This window comes from Otolemur garnettii, unplaced genomic scaffold (genome assembly GCF_000181295.1).
Source record: "Otolemur garnettii isolate 467f Iridium unplaced genomic scaffold, OtoGar3 scaffold00070, whole genome shotgun sequence".
In the NCBI taxonomy this organism is placed as follows: Eukaryota; Metazoa; Chordata; class Mammalia; order Primates; family Galagidae; genus Otolemur; species Otolemur garnettii.
Genome location: NW_003852465.1, coordinates 7,046,928 through 7,064,766, shown reverse-complemented (window position 1 = coordinate 7,064,766; position 17,839 = coordinate 7,046,928). Strand labels below are relative to the sequence as shown.

General features: G+C 41.6%; 1 pseudogene; it reads right to left on the bottom strand.

Annotated features, from left to right (window-relative positions):
- The window catches only part of LOC100959350, a 17,607-nt pseudogene extending 13,424 nt beyond the window's left edge, over positions 1-4,183 (bottom strand).
- Between the last annotated feature and the right edge of the window lie 13,656 nt (positions 4,184-17,839).

Genomic DNA, 17,839 nt, shown 5'->3' with positions numbered 1-17,839 from the left:
TGGAAAGGGAATTGATACGACCTTGGATGAGTATGTTAACCCTTCTGTGTGCCAGTTTCCTCCTCTACAAAACAAGAAAATTAGACAAACAGGTGATTCTCAGACGTCAGTGTATTTTGGAGTCACCTGGGGGTTCAGGTGTGTTGGCCTTCAGTACAGGATCTGTGCATTTATATAGTTATTGTACTAATTCCCAACAGTTCTGAGGTACACTAGGGCACCCCTAAGTCCAGTGACTTCTAAGGTCACTTCCAATTCTAATAATCATTCATCGTTTTTAAACATACCTGCTCTGCGTTTATTAAAATGTAAACTACAATCATATACATACTTTGGGACATGATTTTCTCTTTTCCTTTTCTGCATGGCTTCCCCTCTGCTGCTCCCCACCCCCCACCCTCGACCCCCCCCCCGTTAACATTCTACCAAAGATTTTTGCCTTACAAACACAAATGTTGTAACCTAATCATTTGTTTCCCTCATACTAATCTGAAATAAAAATAAATAAATAAATAATGCACACACAAATATGTGTGTATACATATATATATATTTTTTTTTCTACCAAGGATCTTAATAAAGCAGGAGCTGCCTGGTCCCTTACTCTAGATTTGGGAGGCTGAAAATGCATTGTTTTTCAGTCTAAGCAAACATATCAAGTATGTGCAAATCTTCTGCCCTCACGCTGTCTTCCTTGCCATCATCCAGATAACCTCCTCTAAACAGTAATTGATTCTGGGCCGTCCTGATTATTTGCCTCTGTGTCTCCAGGGTGAGCACAATGCTTGGTGGGCACTCAATAGCTGTTGACTTTCTCCCTGGCTTTGAAACAGGAGAAACTACAATCTTTCCCCTCTGATCCTTTGGTGAGTCGTAGTGAGTCTTTGCCTTTCTTGGGAGTAAGAAGAATGTCAGAGATGGAAGCTACAAAGGGCCAGAAAACCAAGACCTAGAGTCTTCCATGACCCCATTCAACTCTCTCAATTCACAGACAAAAGACTCTGAAATGGGGGAGTGCATGCATAGAAAGGGGAAATGATGGCTTCCTCCAAAATAGGCAGCGTCCTACAAAAGATCATACCCAAATCCAAATAAATACCATGTGGAATCTGATAGAGGTTTTTATGCTTGGTTTCATTTGTTTAATATTTTGTGAATTTTTCACAGAAATTGGATGAAGTAGAGAAACTTAATGTATTATATGGTGTTCTATTTGAACTGTGACAAAAAATAACAAAGGTAGTTTGTGATTTGGAACATTTGGCAAAACATTAATAAACGTTTTACTGATGAATGAAAATCTTCATGAGGCTAAAATGTGATTCGTTTGCCTATCGGACCAATGCATTGGGAAGAGGGCTCTCAATGAATCACTGTGGATGGGAAGTTGAGATGTGGTTTACCACCTCACCCACAACTTCTTTTACTTTGTGTCCATCCGGATTAATAAGCAGGCACAAGAATGTACAAAACATCGCACTTCCCATCTTTGAGGTGGCAGGAAAATGGATGTGCTGCCTACCCTGGCAACATGAACCAGTGTATAATAACTATCTTAGACAGTTCATTTTTCCACTGCTGTTAATGTATGTTACAAATTTAATTAAGAATTCAGCAAAAGAGCCAAGGAACAAAAAAGGATGGCAGATTACACACCCTGGAATCCATAAAAAATCAATACAGAGTACACACATCCATCTTTCCTTAACACCTTAGTGCTGTCACATGTTCTGGATGGCTCTCCACAGAGAAGTCTATGGTCTTCAGAGATGTCAGGAAAGCCCCGGACTCAAGCTTTGAAACAAACATAAATCATAGCATTTATGATTAAAGATTAAGTCAAATCTTTAAACAAGTTTGGAACCCAAGGCCATATCCCTCAGAGCCACACATCTACACTCAGTGACCTCCCCACATCCAGGAGCCATGGTGACCATGTCCAGGGTACAGGTCAGATCAAAACTGTCTCTGTGGTCATTTTGGCCAGTCTTCTCAAGGTAGACTGTCTACATTATTATTAAAGTACTTTAGTTTTAAAATTTGTCATAAGATTTACTTTGTTGCTTATAAACTATTAAATCTTAAACATGTTATTCAATTAAATTGTTGGGCTTTTGTTTCCTTCATCTGACAAGTGGAGATAAATAGTAATTACCAACTCCATTGCCAGGGGTTCAACTGAGGATGGAATAAGAAGACAGAGAGAACGCCACTTAGAAGAGTTAAAACATTATCTAAATAATACATTTTGCTTGTTAGGGTTTTTTAGAACTATAGTTTTTTTGTTATTAGGAATAAAATGAAACAGGAATTACATTAAACATCATTAAATTTCATGTGAGGGAAATAACAAAAAAACTATTCAAAGTGAAATATAAAAGTCAATGAAATAACATCAACAAAAATGGAAATAAACACATGAGAAAACATTAATATTCTAAAACAGATCAAACTCAGTTTAATAAGCAAAAAAATAAAAAATATTTTTTCGGATTAATGAAAAATAAGAGTTGAACTTATACAGAAAAAGAGATGGAATAAAATCTAAAAGATTATTGAATAAAAGTTAATATTTTTCGGAAGTAAGTATACTAATTTCCTTATATACTTCATTAAAATAATTTTTCTTTTTAAAAATAACATAGAAACAGACTGGTCTAGCCTGGAAATCAGTTGGGGTTCCTGTATAACCAACCAAGACATCATTCTGTGTTGACACTTTTTAAAGGGGGGGCATGGAATTTTCATTGTTTATGGAAATACCTTTTTAAATCTTTGGGATTTGGGGGAGGGGGTTAGGTTTGGTCAGGTCAGGTTTGAAGTTTTAGCAACAGGGTCTTAATGTGTCACAGGCTGGAGGGATAGAGTACAATGGTGCTAGGTAATAGCTCACTGCAGCCTGGCACTCCCAAGCTCCAAGAATCCTCCCATCTTAGCCTCCCAAGGGACTACAGGTGGGTGGCACCACAGCCAGCTGATGTTTTGTTTTGGTTTGGTTTTTGTAGAGACTAGGTCTCACTACACTCATCTCAAACTCCTGGCCTCAAGCAATTCCTCTACCCCAGCCTCCCAGAGTCTGGGATTACAGGTGTAGACACCACACTCCGCTTTAGATCTTTTTTAAACAGGAAAATATCAAAAGAATAATTGAAAATATAAGGCTGTCCCATTCTTTTGGTTTCAGTGACGCTGCCTGGATGTGCCTCATCCTATCTGCCCCATTGCATCCTTGGCTGGGGCAGGAATGCCATAAAAACTCTTCCCTTCCTTGGCTTGGGGGACTTCTGGTCTCCTTTCCAGTAGAGAACAGTCCTCTGGGAACTGAACACGCAGAGGACCTGGGTTCAGGGATTTTTTTTTTCAACATATGAAGATATTATTAGAGTTGACTGGGGTCATTTGGTTCTGGAAGATGCACTGGCTCTGTCATGACAAGTAGAAAAGAGAGAGGATTCTGGTCATCTTGGTGGTAGCCTGTTTCCTGTCAGTGTCCATTTCTCCTGCCTTTGCCCCACTGTCTTGGTGTTGTCCCTCTGGGACGAGTCTTCTTCTTCCTCCTTTCACACACTGTCTGGTCTACGTGTCTGAACGGCACTCAGCTGGTGTGTGTCACTTTCCTGCCCTTCCACGTGGTGGAGAAAAGTCAGGGCTCACAGAAGCTCTCTCCACATGCCCGGCCACCAAGGAGAAACAGTATTAGTCCGCTCATAACAAAACCTACCACGGACTTGATGGCCTAAACAAAAGACATTTGTTTCTGGAGGTAGAAGTCTGAGAGGTCAGGGCCCCAGCCTGATGGGTTCCCAGTGACACGCATCTTCCTGGCCTGTAGGCAGCAGCCACTTCACGCTGGACACTCACACGACCTCTTCCCAGTACAGGCACAGAGAGCCAGCCAGCATGCGGCACGCTGGTGTCTCTCCTTATAAGGATATTAATCCCATCCGATCAGGGCCCCACCCTTGAGACCTTATTTAACCTTAATTAATACTTTATAGGCCCTATCTCTGAATAAAGTTTCATTAAGGCTTAGGGCTTCAATATATGAACTTTAGATAGACAGAATTCAGTCCAAAGCAGACTACAAGGAAACTCTAAATCTAATCCTGGAAACAAAAGTGTTATGAGGAGATCTTATTTAGTCCAATATGAATTTACTTTTACCTTCTACTTTTTCTTCCATCTTCGGGGTCTTTCTCACTTAAGTAGATTGCAAATATTCTCTTCTCAAAAGACAGTAGCATTTTAGAAAGAGAATTGCTGGCAAATTCAGAGAAAAGCATCAGGAAAGTGCCACCAAACTATGAACAGGGACTGCTTCCCAGGTGGGATTGGTCGAAGGCAGGGTGGACGTGGTAATCTGCTGTTTTCCATTCTATATACCTTATATTATGACAAGTGGGGTTTTTTTAATTAGGAAAATGGACATGAACGTCTTTGCAATTGAAAGGAAAAATATAGTATAAATCTGGGGTGGGATTGAACTAGAAAATTGACATTTAAGGATTTTAGTTGTGACTATCAAGCTTAAGAAAAGTTGATGCCTTTGATCACACTGTTTAAGGAACTCCGTATCAGACTTCTAAATTTTCCTACTTTTTTTTTTCCTTGTATCTTCTTTCTGTGATTTAAAAGCTGGAGATAGATTCCTTAAGAATTTTAGTAAGCTGTTAGTATCGCTTCTTGGCCTTTTGGCTACGATCAAAGTTAGTTATTAATAAGCAAAAAGTTGAAAAGCTATTAGAAATTAGCTTGCTTTATTTTTCAATCTAGCTCCTGTTTCTTTGTGTATTCTTTTAGAAAATCTAATCCAAACTTGTATCTTTTTAAGAACTTGGTAAAGCATAAGAATACTGTCAGATTGTTTAAGAATACCTATTAATACCTATGTAACATTTTATGTGTTGCAGCTATTTTTTATTTAGCTGAGTCATGTAATTATATGTGACATGTAAGTGACTAATGAGGAGGGTGGGTTGGGAAACAACTCACCTGGCTCCTCCCGGGAACAGGTCAGGTGCCCCCCTCATTTCTCCTGCTTGGACAGCTGTCGGTTTCCCCACCTGTAACATGAAGATCGGGAAGATTCAAGGCAATCTGTCCTCAGGAGAGCATGTGCTTGAAGAATTTCGACTGCTCAGAAGCATGACACATATACTAGGCATTCAAGAAATATATATTAAATAAATTAAATTTGCTAAATTATGAGCAAAACTCACAGACATGTGACATCTTTAGGAATTAAATTTCTAAAAAGTGTCAGGTTGAAAGATACTTTCTCAGAGAGCCATGCTTATTCAGAACGGTATTCTTTTCGCTAGATACAAGGAGGATTGGGAAGATGAAAACTCACTCAGATTATCAGAGTGGAAGGAAAAGAACCAGGGACATCTTAATAGGCACCAAATCTAATCACTAGTTTTTAATCAAATCAAACACTTTAGAGTTGTTTAAAGGATTTCATTTCTGTTACTAAGCCAGTGTTAAACACTGAGTGAACAGAGTCCAGCCTCTGCTTCTCCGAATGAAGTAGATTCCTCCTACCCTTTGAACTCGGCCAACTTTCTCCCAGTGTATTTTTAGACCGCACAGGAAATACTAAAGGAAGTTGGAATGTGCCTGACCTTTTACCTGTAATGATACGGACAAGACCAACATTGGCCACCAGTGACGTGGGCGCAGAGCTGACAGGAACTCTATGCTGGACAAATGAACAGCCTCTTTTTCACTTGACCTGAATATCTATCCCTGTAATTTTGCAATGTCCTATAATTACTTCAGGCATCACTGATTTTCAAGCAAGGCATACCACATTTGATATTTATAATCAACTCCTTTGAAAAGAAACCACAGGAATACTACCATCATAGTGTGGGTGTCCTTCACTGAAGATCCGAACAGATCAATGAAATAACAATGAAGTAAGATTATCCTCAGCACAGGCAGCCAGACCATCGTTCATGCTTTGACATGAGCCCTCTGTGTGTGAGGTATCTTGTTAGGGCAGCCCTAATAAGTAAAATGTCTAAGTCATTAAACTATCTGGTCGTGTAACAAAGAGCCATTTACCAACATTTCGGTCACTGATATGTGACAATGCAGCATAATTTAGCTTTGAAAGCCTTCCACACTCAGCTGTTAACTAACTGTTGGACAACTTTGAACCCAGATCATCAAAAAACCTTATATAATATTTGCTTCCCCTGTGGTTCTAAAGCAACAAAAGATGACATCATCTTCCTTTCCCTTCATTCAATTACATGACTCATAATCAGGCTTTTAATCCACACCAGGTAATAAGTATCCAGAAGCACCTACAGGCATTTTGAACATATTAACTGAGAAACATAAATTTATTCTATTACTTCAAAGTTTCCGTGACAGGATTCTGAGATAGCAGTCGCCAAGTCCTGCTGAGGACACCTCCCAAACTGTCTCCCTTCCCAGAGCTATTCTAGTGGTCTAAGCCGCTGCCACCACTCAACTAAATTATTGCAACTGCCCACTAACTTCCTCCTCTAGCCCCCTTCTGCTGCCCTACCTGTCCCACCAGAAAGAGCTTCCCAAAACACACAAGTCCGGTAATGCCTCGCCCAGATTAAAATCCTCCAAAAGAGAATGCTGACCCTCTAAGACAGTGCAGGTGACGGGACCCCTTCTCCCTTCTCCAGCCCTATCCCTATCATCAAACCATGAGTGTTCTCACTTTTGTGAGCATTCACTAAGGAAAGTTGTTTCCGTGGTAGCTTTTATAATAATAGAAAAGTTGCTGCTTTTATATTCTTAACATTAAAGAAGCTCATCAAACTTATCACTTCCTAACCAAGCAATGATTTTGGTGAAAGACACTAGAATGTGGCAAACGGGTCTGATATTTTAAGTACCTAAATGATGTCATCATTTAGTCACTATAATTCTGTGAGTTTTTAATACGTGCCAACATATATTTGTACTTCACATAGATTAAATCCCATCTCATTCTTCCAATAACCCTTGGAGGTGGGTAACATACCATCTCCATTTTAGAGATGAGGCAACTGAGTGCTGGAACTATGGTTTTTTTTCACTCAATTTCCATTCACTCCCATTGGAAGGTTGCAAAGACCTAACATTTCCCAGATCTCTTTGCAGTGGGGTTCTGGAAGGAAATGGGGTCCTACAAGGGTGGACCTACAATACCCACAAGGGTGACATGGAGATAGAGAGGACAGAAGTGAGGTGGAGACCACCTTTCTGTCCTTTTCTTGGCTATTTCTCCTGACAGGCAGACTAAGATTCCTGGGGCCACGTTCCAGAGCCTGCTCTGTAGACACCCAGAGCTGTGCTGGCAGCAGCAGGTTCTGGATCCTGGCCAATCTCCATCACTGGTCTCAAATGTAGTTGTAGTATGGTGTTGTGGGCATTCTTGGATGACATTAGACCAGCAGTTCTCAACCTGTGGGTTGCGACCCCTTTGGGGATTGAATGACCCTTTCCCAGGGGTCGCCTAAATACATCCTGTATATCAGATGTTTATATTACAATTCATCACAGTAGCAAAATTACAGTTATGAAGTAGCAACGAAAATAATTTTATGGGGGGGTCACCACAACATGAGGAACTGTATTAAAGGTTCGAGGCATTAGGAAGGTTGGTCTAATGCAGTGGTTCTCTATAACCAGCTTCCTCAGCCCTCCTAGTGATGTTGTAAGTGCTGGATGCCTTGATTAAATCCTTTTCCATTTAAAATATTTAAAGTTGTTTCTCTTCTCTGATACTGAACCCAATGGTGTACAAAAGCCTGTGTGTTCATTAGACTACAGGTTAAGTTGCTGAAAAAAAAGACACACAAAACATAGAGGGGCCAACACAAGACAGAAGTTTATTTTTCTTGCAGGTACCAGCCCAGAAGTGGGTGGCATTATCCAGGTGAGGAGGCTCTACTGTCAAGTATGTGCAGCTCCATTTGTTGCCTATTTCTCAACCAGTTGTGGGGAGGGGAAGGGAGCAAATAGCCAATGATTTTCCAACACCTGCAAAACTCCCATTCACATACTCCTGGCTAGAACTGAGTCACATAGCAACTCCTAGTCATGAAGAAGGCTGAGGGAATATATTAATAGTCACTAGGTAGGCAATCATGCCCCCTGCCAAAACTTGGTAGAGTTAGGGGTCCATTATGTTAGCTAAAGAAAGGAAGAATGATCACTAGGGTAGAGAATTAGCTCCTGCCTGTCTATACCTCCTCCCAATGTCCAGGCACACACTTCTTCTTTTAAATACATAACACTCATCCTCATCTTCAGGTAGGGTTATAATTTATTGGCTTCTATGTGAAAGTGACAATACTCAAAGTAACTGGTCACAGTTCTTAAGCCAGGTCTCCTCTTTTATTGAATGGTCTCTGACCATTATCTGGCCAAAGAGAACAGTTAACAGAAAGTGCATGAGGAAGACCTCCATCATCAAACTCATTGCCAAATCTGTCTGGGGATGTGAACAGATTTCCAATCACATCAGATTGCAAACCACAGGTAAAAAGAACTTCCCTTATCAGAGCTGTATTCCTGACTCTGCTTACTGGCTGACAATTGCATGACTTTCCTTTCCTCTTATAATTCATTGCTAAAAGTAGTGCGGACTAGCAAAAATATACTTATATTCTGAGTATTTTTCTTCTTGAGCTAAAGAAGATCACACTTCCTATGCACCCAAACCAACATTGGGCACATGGCTTGTCTTACAAGTTAGGGTGGGTAAATATTTGGCAAATCATATAGTGCATAATAACAAATGTTACAAATGTTCCTAGCTAAAATACTCTACATATGTCACCCTCTGCCTGTCGCTATTCAGTGACACAAAATTTAGCTTTTTGTGTGTGGTAACACCCCACTTCTGGTACAAGTTTCTATATTGATTAGGATGCAGAAGGATCCCCTTACTCTAAAACATAACGTCTTCATAAGACAAAAATGTGTTTCTCTCTCACCTAACAGTCCAGAGGTGAGTGGGCAGACTGGGCTACCAATAAATGTCTCATTTCTGGTCTCTTGTTAATTATTCTAATGTGATCATTTCCCAGTCAGTAGAAATGATTTTTTATTTTTTATTTTTTGAGACGGAGCCCCAAGCTATCCCCCTGGGTAGAGTGCCATGGCATCACGCTCACAGCAACCTCCAACTCCTGGGCTCAAGTGAGTCTCCTGCCTCAGCCTCCCAAGCAGCTGGGACCACAGGCGCCCTCCACAACACCTGGCCACTTTTTGGTTGCAGCCATCCTTGTTGTTTGGCGGGCCCGGGCTGGGGATTCGAACCCACCACCTTAGGTGTATGTGGCTGGCGCCTTAGCCGCTTGAGCCACAGGCGCCGAGCCCAGAAATGATTTTTTAAAAGTAAGATCCAGAAGATGCCACATCACTTCTGCTCAGTTCCCACTGATAAGAACACGGTATTATAGAGCCAAAGGATGCAGAGAATATTGTGTCTAGCCACATAGCCAGGTGACTTGTTACTATTCAGGAACTCCATTACAAAAAGAAGAAGATTTAAAAAGTGATCATCATCAGTCTCTTCCACCACAAGAACTAGAGGATTACAACTGCCCGATTCCAAATCCCCAGGGCAACCGCTTCCCAAACTGTCTTCCATCATCTGCAAAGACTTAAGGCTCCTCGTATTGATCGCTCTTTACTCTGATGGTACCGTTGGAATGTCTTCGCCATCTCACTTTACTGACTTAATCATTCATTTAATCTAGCGGTCACCATTTAGTAAGTGCCTACTATGTGCCAGACATTTAGTTAGACAGTAGAAATGCAAAGATAACTAAAACAGAATCATCTGGAATCTTTATTCAGGAGTTTCTATTTATTTAGAAAATGTATCATTTATTTTTTTCTGAACATACCATGACAAAAAAAAAAAAATTTATCTTAAAAAATTAGCAGGAGAGGATTTATTTCTTACTCTCCTCGATTTTGTATTATTTACATCATTTGGCCTAACTGAAAATTATAATTTGGTATAAAATGTAGTGAATCATTTCAGATACAAAAGTCTTGATGACAAGGACAAGTTCCGACCTAATCATACCTACGTACTCTTGCTAATCAGCTGCTCTGTTGATACCAGCTTTCTAGCAAAATGAAATGCCAAGATGCAGAAGACTTTTTTTATTTTACCTTCACTGAGGGCTTCCCAATTTAGTATCACACTTCCTATGCACCCAAACCAACATCAGAATATGCTCCAAAAGGGGCCAGACACAAATGAGTACCTACTATGTTATTCCATTTGTACGGAATGTATAAAAACAGGAAAAAGCTCATTTATGCTGTTAGAAGAGAGGATAAGTGGACCGTGAGTGTGGTATTCAGGAGGCTTCTGGAATGCTGGCCATGTTCTGTGTATGAGTCAGGATGCTGACTGCATAGGTGCAGTTACCTTTAAATCCTATCTACCCCCTATACTGAAAATTCTGGTAAAAGTTTTTTTATTGTTCATACAATTTAGAAGGCATTTAGAGAAACTAACGGGCAGTGTACCTGCCACTGTGAAGGTTTCAAACCACATGTAATATATGTGATCTTTCCTCAAAGAGCTACATTTCTATTTTCCCATTAAAATGAAGCAGCTGTGATAGGGGGGGAAGGATGGATAATCGGGAGTTCTGGCGCCACGTGTCCATGCATCAGTCCAGGCTGGTGTCCACCTCCCTGAGCTTCAGTTTTCTGAGCTATATCCAAACTCTAAGATGCTCTGCTCTATAATTCTGCTCTGGTCAAATAGTTATAGTTGCCATTTTCTTCTTTTGTTCTAAATACATTTTTCTGGAATACAGAATATCAACATGGGTTGACACTAGAAACAAAAATGATTATATCACAACAAATCCATGCAGCTCTTTGCTTAAAGTCATGACAATATAGCTGAAAAAGCCTGAGACCAGGCACCCCGACTCCTGGTTTCCGTTCAGTGCCCAATCATTACTCACCACACGGCCGTAGGCAAAGCCCTTCATATTTCTGACCTTCAGTTTTGTCATGTGTATGTCGAGGGTGCTGGACTGGGTGATCTCCCCCCACCAATCTTTTCAGTTCTAAGTTGCTTTTACTCTTTCTCTTTGTTACATGCATGAACTGTGTCATGCTCAAGTCAAGTTTCTCAGTGCACCTGTCACCGGAATAATGTACATTGTACCAAAAGGTAGATTTTAATTTCTCACCCCTTTAACCCCCTTCTTAATTTTCAGTGCCCAGTGCACCACTTTATGACCATATATTTCCGATTTAGTTACCACTTATAACTGAGAACATGTAGTATTTGTTTTTCCATTTCTGAGATATTTCCCTTAGGATAATGGTCTCTAGTTCCAAGTTGCTACAAAAGATATAATGTCATTCCTTTGTATGGCTGAGTAGTACTCCATGGAGTGTGCGTGTATGTTTGTGTGTATAAATACACATATATGTGTATGTGTGTACATATATATGTATATTCCCTTTTTTGTTGTTGTTGTTGTTGTTTGTTTTTTGTAGAGACAGAGTCTCACTTTATCGCCCTTGGTAGAGTGCCTTGGTGTCACACTGCTCACAGCAACCCCAACTCTGGGGCTTAGGTGATTCTTTTGCCTCAGCCTCCCGAGTAGCTGGGACTACAGGCACCCGCCACAATGCCTGGCTATTTTTGTTGGTTGCTGCAGTTTGGCCAGGGCTGGGTTTGAACCTGCCACCCTCAGTATATGTGGCTGGTGCCCTACCCACTGAGCCACAGGCCCCACCCTACATTCCCTTTTCTTTACTCATTCATCAGGTCTAAATTTCTGTTTTCAAGTTTAGCTGTTTAAAACTAAAAGGTCAAAGGACCAAGACTCTGGTTTGCTGGCTTAAGCCAGATTTCTTTCTGCGGATAGTTATGTTTAAAAACAACCTAAACCTAGATTTAAAAATTAATGTTTCCCAGCACATGCTACAAACTACCTGTAAGGTAGAGCTGTCACTCCCACTCATTAGGTAAGGAACTGAGAGATTTGCCCCCAGTGTATGTGCTGGGTGGTGCCAAAAGGATTCGATCCTCGGTTCTTTGACTCCAGACCTTCCCTTGCCCCACAAGGGCTTGTAACACATCCAAAAATCAACAAATAGGCCTAAAATAAATCCAATCCCAAAGCAAAAATAGTCTTTGTTTTTCTAGTTGAAAAAGAAAAACAAGAAATGGGACTTTCATTTTCAAGGATAAAACGTTATGTCATTTGTTAAAATTACAAAACTCTATACAGTAGCACAACAGCTTCAAAGTCCCAGTGTGTCTTGATACTCGGTGTACATGTCTTCAGCTGTACCACGCTTCACATTTTATCTGAGATAATCAATCTTTGGGTTATGAAAAGGCTTCACGAGGCTAGAGTCAAAGATCTACAAGGATTTTCCTTTAAAAGAAGATGTATTGCTTAGTTAGAAAGGCTTAACCCGCCATGGCATCCACTGTCAGAGGTCATGTGCGGAACAGAGGGGTTGCCTTTATGAAAACAACTCCAAGAGGCAAAGGAAAATAACTTTGGTGTGAGGCGCCATGAAAAACTCTCTTAACAAACTCTGAAATATTTTTGAGTGCTGTTTCAACCTGGCTGATGATTGTCCTGCCACAACCTGACACTTGATCTGCAGAATTCCCTAAAAGACACTGGGCCAGGCAGGCAGTCATAGATCATACGCCCGACAAAGATACAAAACATCCTGGACACGGCCCTAACTCTCAAGGAGTGGAGTGGCTAGAGGTCACTTAAGTACTTCTAAAAATACGACGCTATATAACCTTTCTGGGCTTGTTTCCTTTAGGCCATCAATTAATAGGCAAGAAAACAGCTATGGTTAATAGAAAAGTTTGCTCTGAGAATAATTTACAATATTTAGCCAGTCCTTATTGTGTGGTTCTTACGTACTGAATCTCCCATTCAATTTCTGTTCCTAAATTCTGCCCTAAACTGGACGCTGAGGTTTGGGGTTAACACTGTGTATAATGGGATGATTTTCTAAATCAGGAGGCATGACCTGCAGGTTTGTTTTTTCCTGCAGTTGTAAAGCTACAGTATGTTCCCACTGAAGTCATGTTCTTGTGTATCCTTGCCCCTGCCCTGGCCTGGTATGGCGACCTTACTAAATGCAAGAATAATATCTCTTAGAAACTGCTCACATTCAATAGCACTTTCTAGTGTTCCATGTATCATTTGCTAAGCATATTTTTAGAATCTATTATGCCAGAGACTAGGAGCTACAGATACAGCATGAATCAAGCTGGACATAGTCCTGTCCCTGCAGAACTGACCACCAAAGTAGACGCAGACATAAACCCTGCAATTATCAAATGGGAGAGAAAGAGAGGCTCCAGCAGAAGAGGAATATTCCCCCATAAACCGGCACTTAAATTTTACTTGATGCTCTTTATCTTTTATTAGCACATACAGTTCACACTTTATTTGGGGTCCTTGCTAAGGATGGGGACAGAGGGAGGCTTCACTGCTCATATGACAGCTTGCCTTTGGGAAGCATTCAGCGTACGGTGACTCTGATGTATGTTGTAAGTAATGGCATACCCCAGACCAGGCACTGTCCTAAGCCTTCTACATATATCATTGATTTGTTTTATTTAAATCTTACAACTTCTCTATGCTCTACAAATGAGGAAACTGAGCACAGAGAGGCTGAGTAACTTGCCCAAGGTCACACAGCTACTAACTTAGGAACAGCATTTGGACCCGGATAGCCTAGTTCTAGCCTGAGCTCTTGGCCCTGCCTCCAGTGTCTCCCTGCCTAGAACGTTGTAAGTGAGCCCACTATGTCTCCTTTTGCTCCAGGAGCTCTTACTCTAGGGGCAAAAGTACGTATGAGCCCCTAACCAGAATACAGAGTCTCTACTGGAAACATAAACCACAAGACTGCAGCTCAAAACACAGACTTCAGCAGGCACAGTCTACCACATGTATACAAAACAGATACATTCTCCATAGGGAAGTGACTACCACATACCGAGTGTCCCCCCAAATACCTGACACTTCATTTAAGTGACCTCATTGCCCACTTGTAGCAATCACGCAATGGAGATAGTATTGCCTCATCTTAGGTAGGAGGAAACTGAAGCTGAAAGAAATTATGCGATGAGGTCCAGCTGGTTGTGACGAGGTCCAGCTGGTGAAACCAAGGCTCTTTGCACATTCACTGTGGCTTCCTTTAAATACAGTGCTTTGTCCTCACTCCTAGAAGCTGACTCCGATTTCAGGTAACATCATCATGTCTCTCTGCTGTAGAGGAGTAAGGGAAGTGTTTCCATTCAGACAGTTATCAGATCCGCTCCCCAAACTCCACAACAGGAAGCCTGTGCAATCACACCAAAACATTGTGCTAGCAGCTGCCTGATTGCTTAAGGGGGACCTCTCGCTGGGTCCCAGACTGGAACACTAACAAAGGCGCCACAGGCAGAAGGGCACCAAACTGAAGTCCCTGATGCCAGAGGCCAAGGTGATCCCAGAGAGAAGGTGTCTGAAAAGCTTTGCAAATTGTAAGGAGGAGGAAGAGGAAGGAGAGCGGAGGGAAGGGGGAAAGGGCAAAAAGGAGAGGGTGTCAGGGAAGGGATATTCCCATCAGTATCTTTTTTCATCAGCAAAGGTTTCCTGACCTATTCTTCACTTCTGAGTGCAAAGTGTCCTGGAAAAGAAAAGTGTGGGCTAAGGGTCTGTATGTCAGGAGAGGAGGAGGGGTCCATTGTAGCCCTAAAGTATGATATACTATATTGCTTCAAAGATAAGAAAAAGACGAAAATGATTTCTGCATTTTTAAACATATACTAACTACAGTTCTATGGCGACAGCTTCTTTCCTCCTTCTCCATCCCCCAGCCATGTGGAGAAATGCTCATTGTACTGATTAAATCCGTGGCCACAGAACCTGAAGATCAGCTTTATATTAGCTTTTACTTTTTGTAGGGAACAGAAAAGGGGCAAGTTGTTAGACTTTCCAAAGAGTAAGAAAAGAACATGGCAAATAAAATAGACAGCATTAGGTTATCGGCAGCAGCAGAGACTCAAATGAGAACATAAGAAAGGAAGGGATGGGCGGTGCCTGTGGGTCGAGGGGTAGGGCACTGGCCCCGTATACAGGAGGTGGTGGGTTCAAACCTGGCCCCGGCCAAAAACTGCAAAAAAAAAAAAAAAAGAAAGAAGGGGAATCAAGGAAGTGGCTTGAGTGGAAACCAGAAGGAAGTGAACCTTGTCCCTCCAGCCCAGGGAATGCAGGCAGCACGCACAAGCCTCGTGGCAGCCTCCTTCCCTCTGGGGCTGTTGGGGGGATTAAATACATATAAACATCTCCAAATAGCCCAAGATGTGAGAAAGGGAAAGCATAGCAAGCTGGGGTAGTCATCACATGATATATTTAGGAGAGCTTATTTTGCAAGCTAGAATTACAGAACATGGAGATGCGGTCAATTAAACGTATTTAAGAAAGAGTTCTTCTCATGGGGGTGGGTGGCAGGAGGGAGCTGTAATCCCAGGTGAGAACTAGATGGGACCACAGTTCTCCAAAGACCAGGTGCTGATCTTAATAAACTGGCTCATTCACCTCAACAACCAGTTTCTACATCAAGGCTACTTCAAGATTTCAACAAAAGGAAATGGTTTACAAAAGAATGACCAAGGACACAGAAGTGTTTCATGGAATTAAAAAAAAAAAGTGCTACATGAGGAAGGTCACCACTCCATGTGCTATTTCTGCTACACGTATTTTTCACATGGGTGTCCCAGCAGGGGCTAGGACCTTTAAAATCAGACCCTGCTACAAAATCCCGACCCTCACAGAGCTCTTTACAGCCCGTGAAGAACTGGCATGTCCCGATCTTACAGACTGGAGCCTCACAGTTAACTCCTTAGGTAGTTCAAGAATTACCCTCATTTTACAGATGAGGAAACTGAGGCTCGGGAAACTTAAAGATGTTGATATGTTTACACAGCTAATAATTGCAGGACAGAGATGTGAACCAGGTCTGAATGCAAAGCTCATCCAGGGTTAGGGAGCCTGCGGCCTTGGGCCCATGTGTGACCTTCTAGGTCCTTGAGTGTGGCCTTTTGACAAAATCAAAATTTCACAGGACAAATCCTTTTAATAAAGGCTTGTGTTCTATGAAGTTTCAATTCAGTCAAGGGCCACACTTGGGGATCCAGAGAGCTACGTGTGCCCTCAAGGCTACAGGTTCCCCACCCATGCTAGGCCATATATTTCAAAAGATAAAACTGAGATCAGGGGTATTAAAGATTTGAAATGATTTCAAATTTCCCGATGCTCTGTCAAACCTGTCTCCTAAGTAGCCTCAACGCCTCATTACTGTAGGTTTCTTCACCTCCTTTAATCCACTTCTCACTTCTTTGCAGCTCAAACTAGTCCTGTCATCACATGGAACTTTCCTGAAGACTCCATACACATTGCCTCACCCTTTCAGGCGATGTTTGCATCACTTTCCACATCCTGTCTTCTTTTGCTAGATAATCTTTCTTCTGGATGTGACTTGCACACTTTTGGCTAAAAGAGCCATAATAAGGTCCTTCTTGTGAGCCACCTGCCCTCTCCCCTGTTAGTGCTGGACACTACCCCTGCCACACAGAAGCTGCTTGCTAAATGCAAACTGAATTGCAAAGAATCGGTTGTTCTCTATCTGGCCTCCTCTATTCTTCTAGGATAAATTTCTTCTTGGTATTAAATAATTTGCAATAAAATGTATGATATACTGTGGGAAATTTCTCAATTACAAGCATATGTTGCAGTTGCATGAGATTATGTTACTGTTTTAATCAGAGATTTTGTTTAATTTAATTTGCTATTCTACCGGTCGTCCTCTCCCTCATGGGAAAGAGTAGAAACACAGTGGAAGCAAAATAATAACAGCCAATAAGTGTGCAAGCATTTATCAGGGGCCAGACCCGAGCTCAATTATTTATATTTATTGTTTTGTTCAAGCTTCATAATCTCTCTCCTCCGATGAGGAAACTGAGACTTGGAGAAGTAAAACAACTTTCTAAAGGTCGCAGCTACTAAGTGGCAGACTTAAATCCACCCTAGAGACCACATTTTAAATGAGTCACTGGTGCAATTACAAAAACAATTATTCTGTGGTCTGTTGTCTCACCCTCCCCACCCCCGCTTTAATGGTTATGGAGGGGCATGACCTTTGCATGACTTTTCTACTTTCATTCTCACGAACACTCTTTGATATTCGTAACATGGTTCTACTGGCTCCAGTATTTATTAAGCTCTATAACTTAAGAACATTTCTTAAAGTGAGGCTGTATGCCTCAGTTTCCTCCTTTCTAAAATGAGGATATGGATAGTCATTGTGAGGATTAAATGACTCTGTGCCTGAAAACACTCAGAACAACATCTGGCACAGGCAGGTTCTCTTAGTGGGACCTGTTGCTATTGCCCCTGACCTGCTTTTCCCAGCATGGGCAAAAACCTGGGTTATAGGCCGGGCTGGTGGCTCATGCCTGTAATCCTGGGAGGCTAAGGCAGGTGGATTGCCTGATCTTACGAGTTCAAGACCAGCCTAAGCAAGAGCAAGACTCTGTCTCTAAAAAAATAGCTGAGCATTATGGCAGGCACCTTATTCCCAGCTATTTGGGAGGCTGAGGCAAAAGAATCACTTGAACCCAAGGGTTTAAGATTCTGTGAGCTATGACGCCACAGCACTCTACCAAGGGTGACAAAATGAGACTCTGTCTAAAAACAAACAAACAGGCTCAGCGCCTGTGGCTCAAGCAGCTAAGGCGCCAGCCACATACACCTAAGGTGGCGGGTTCGAATCCCCAGCCCGGACC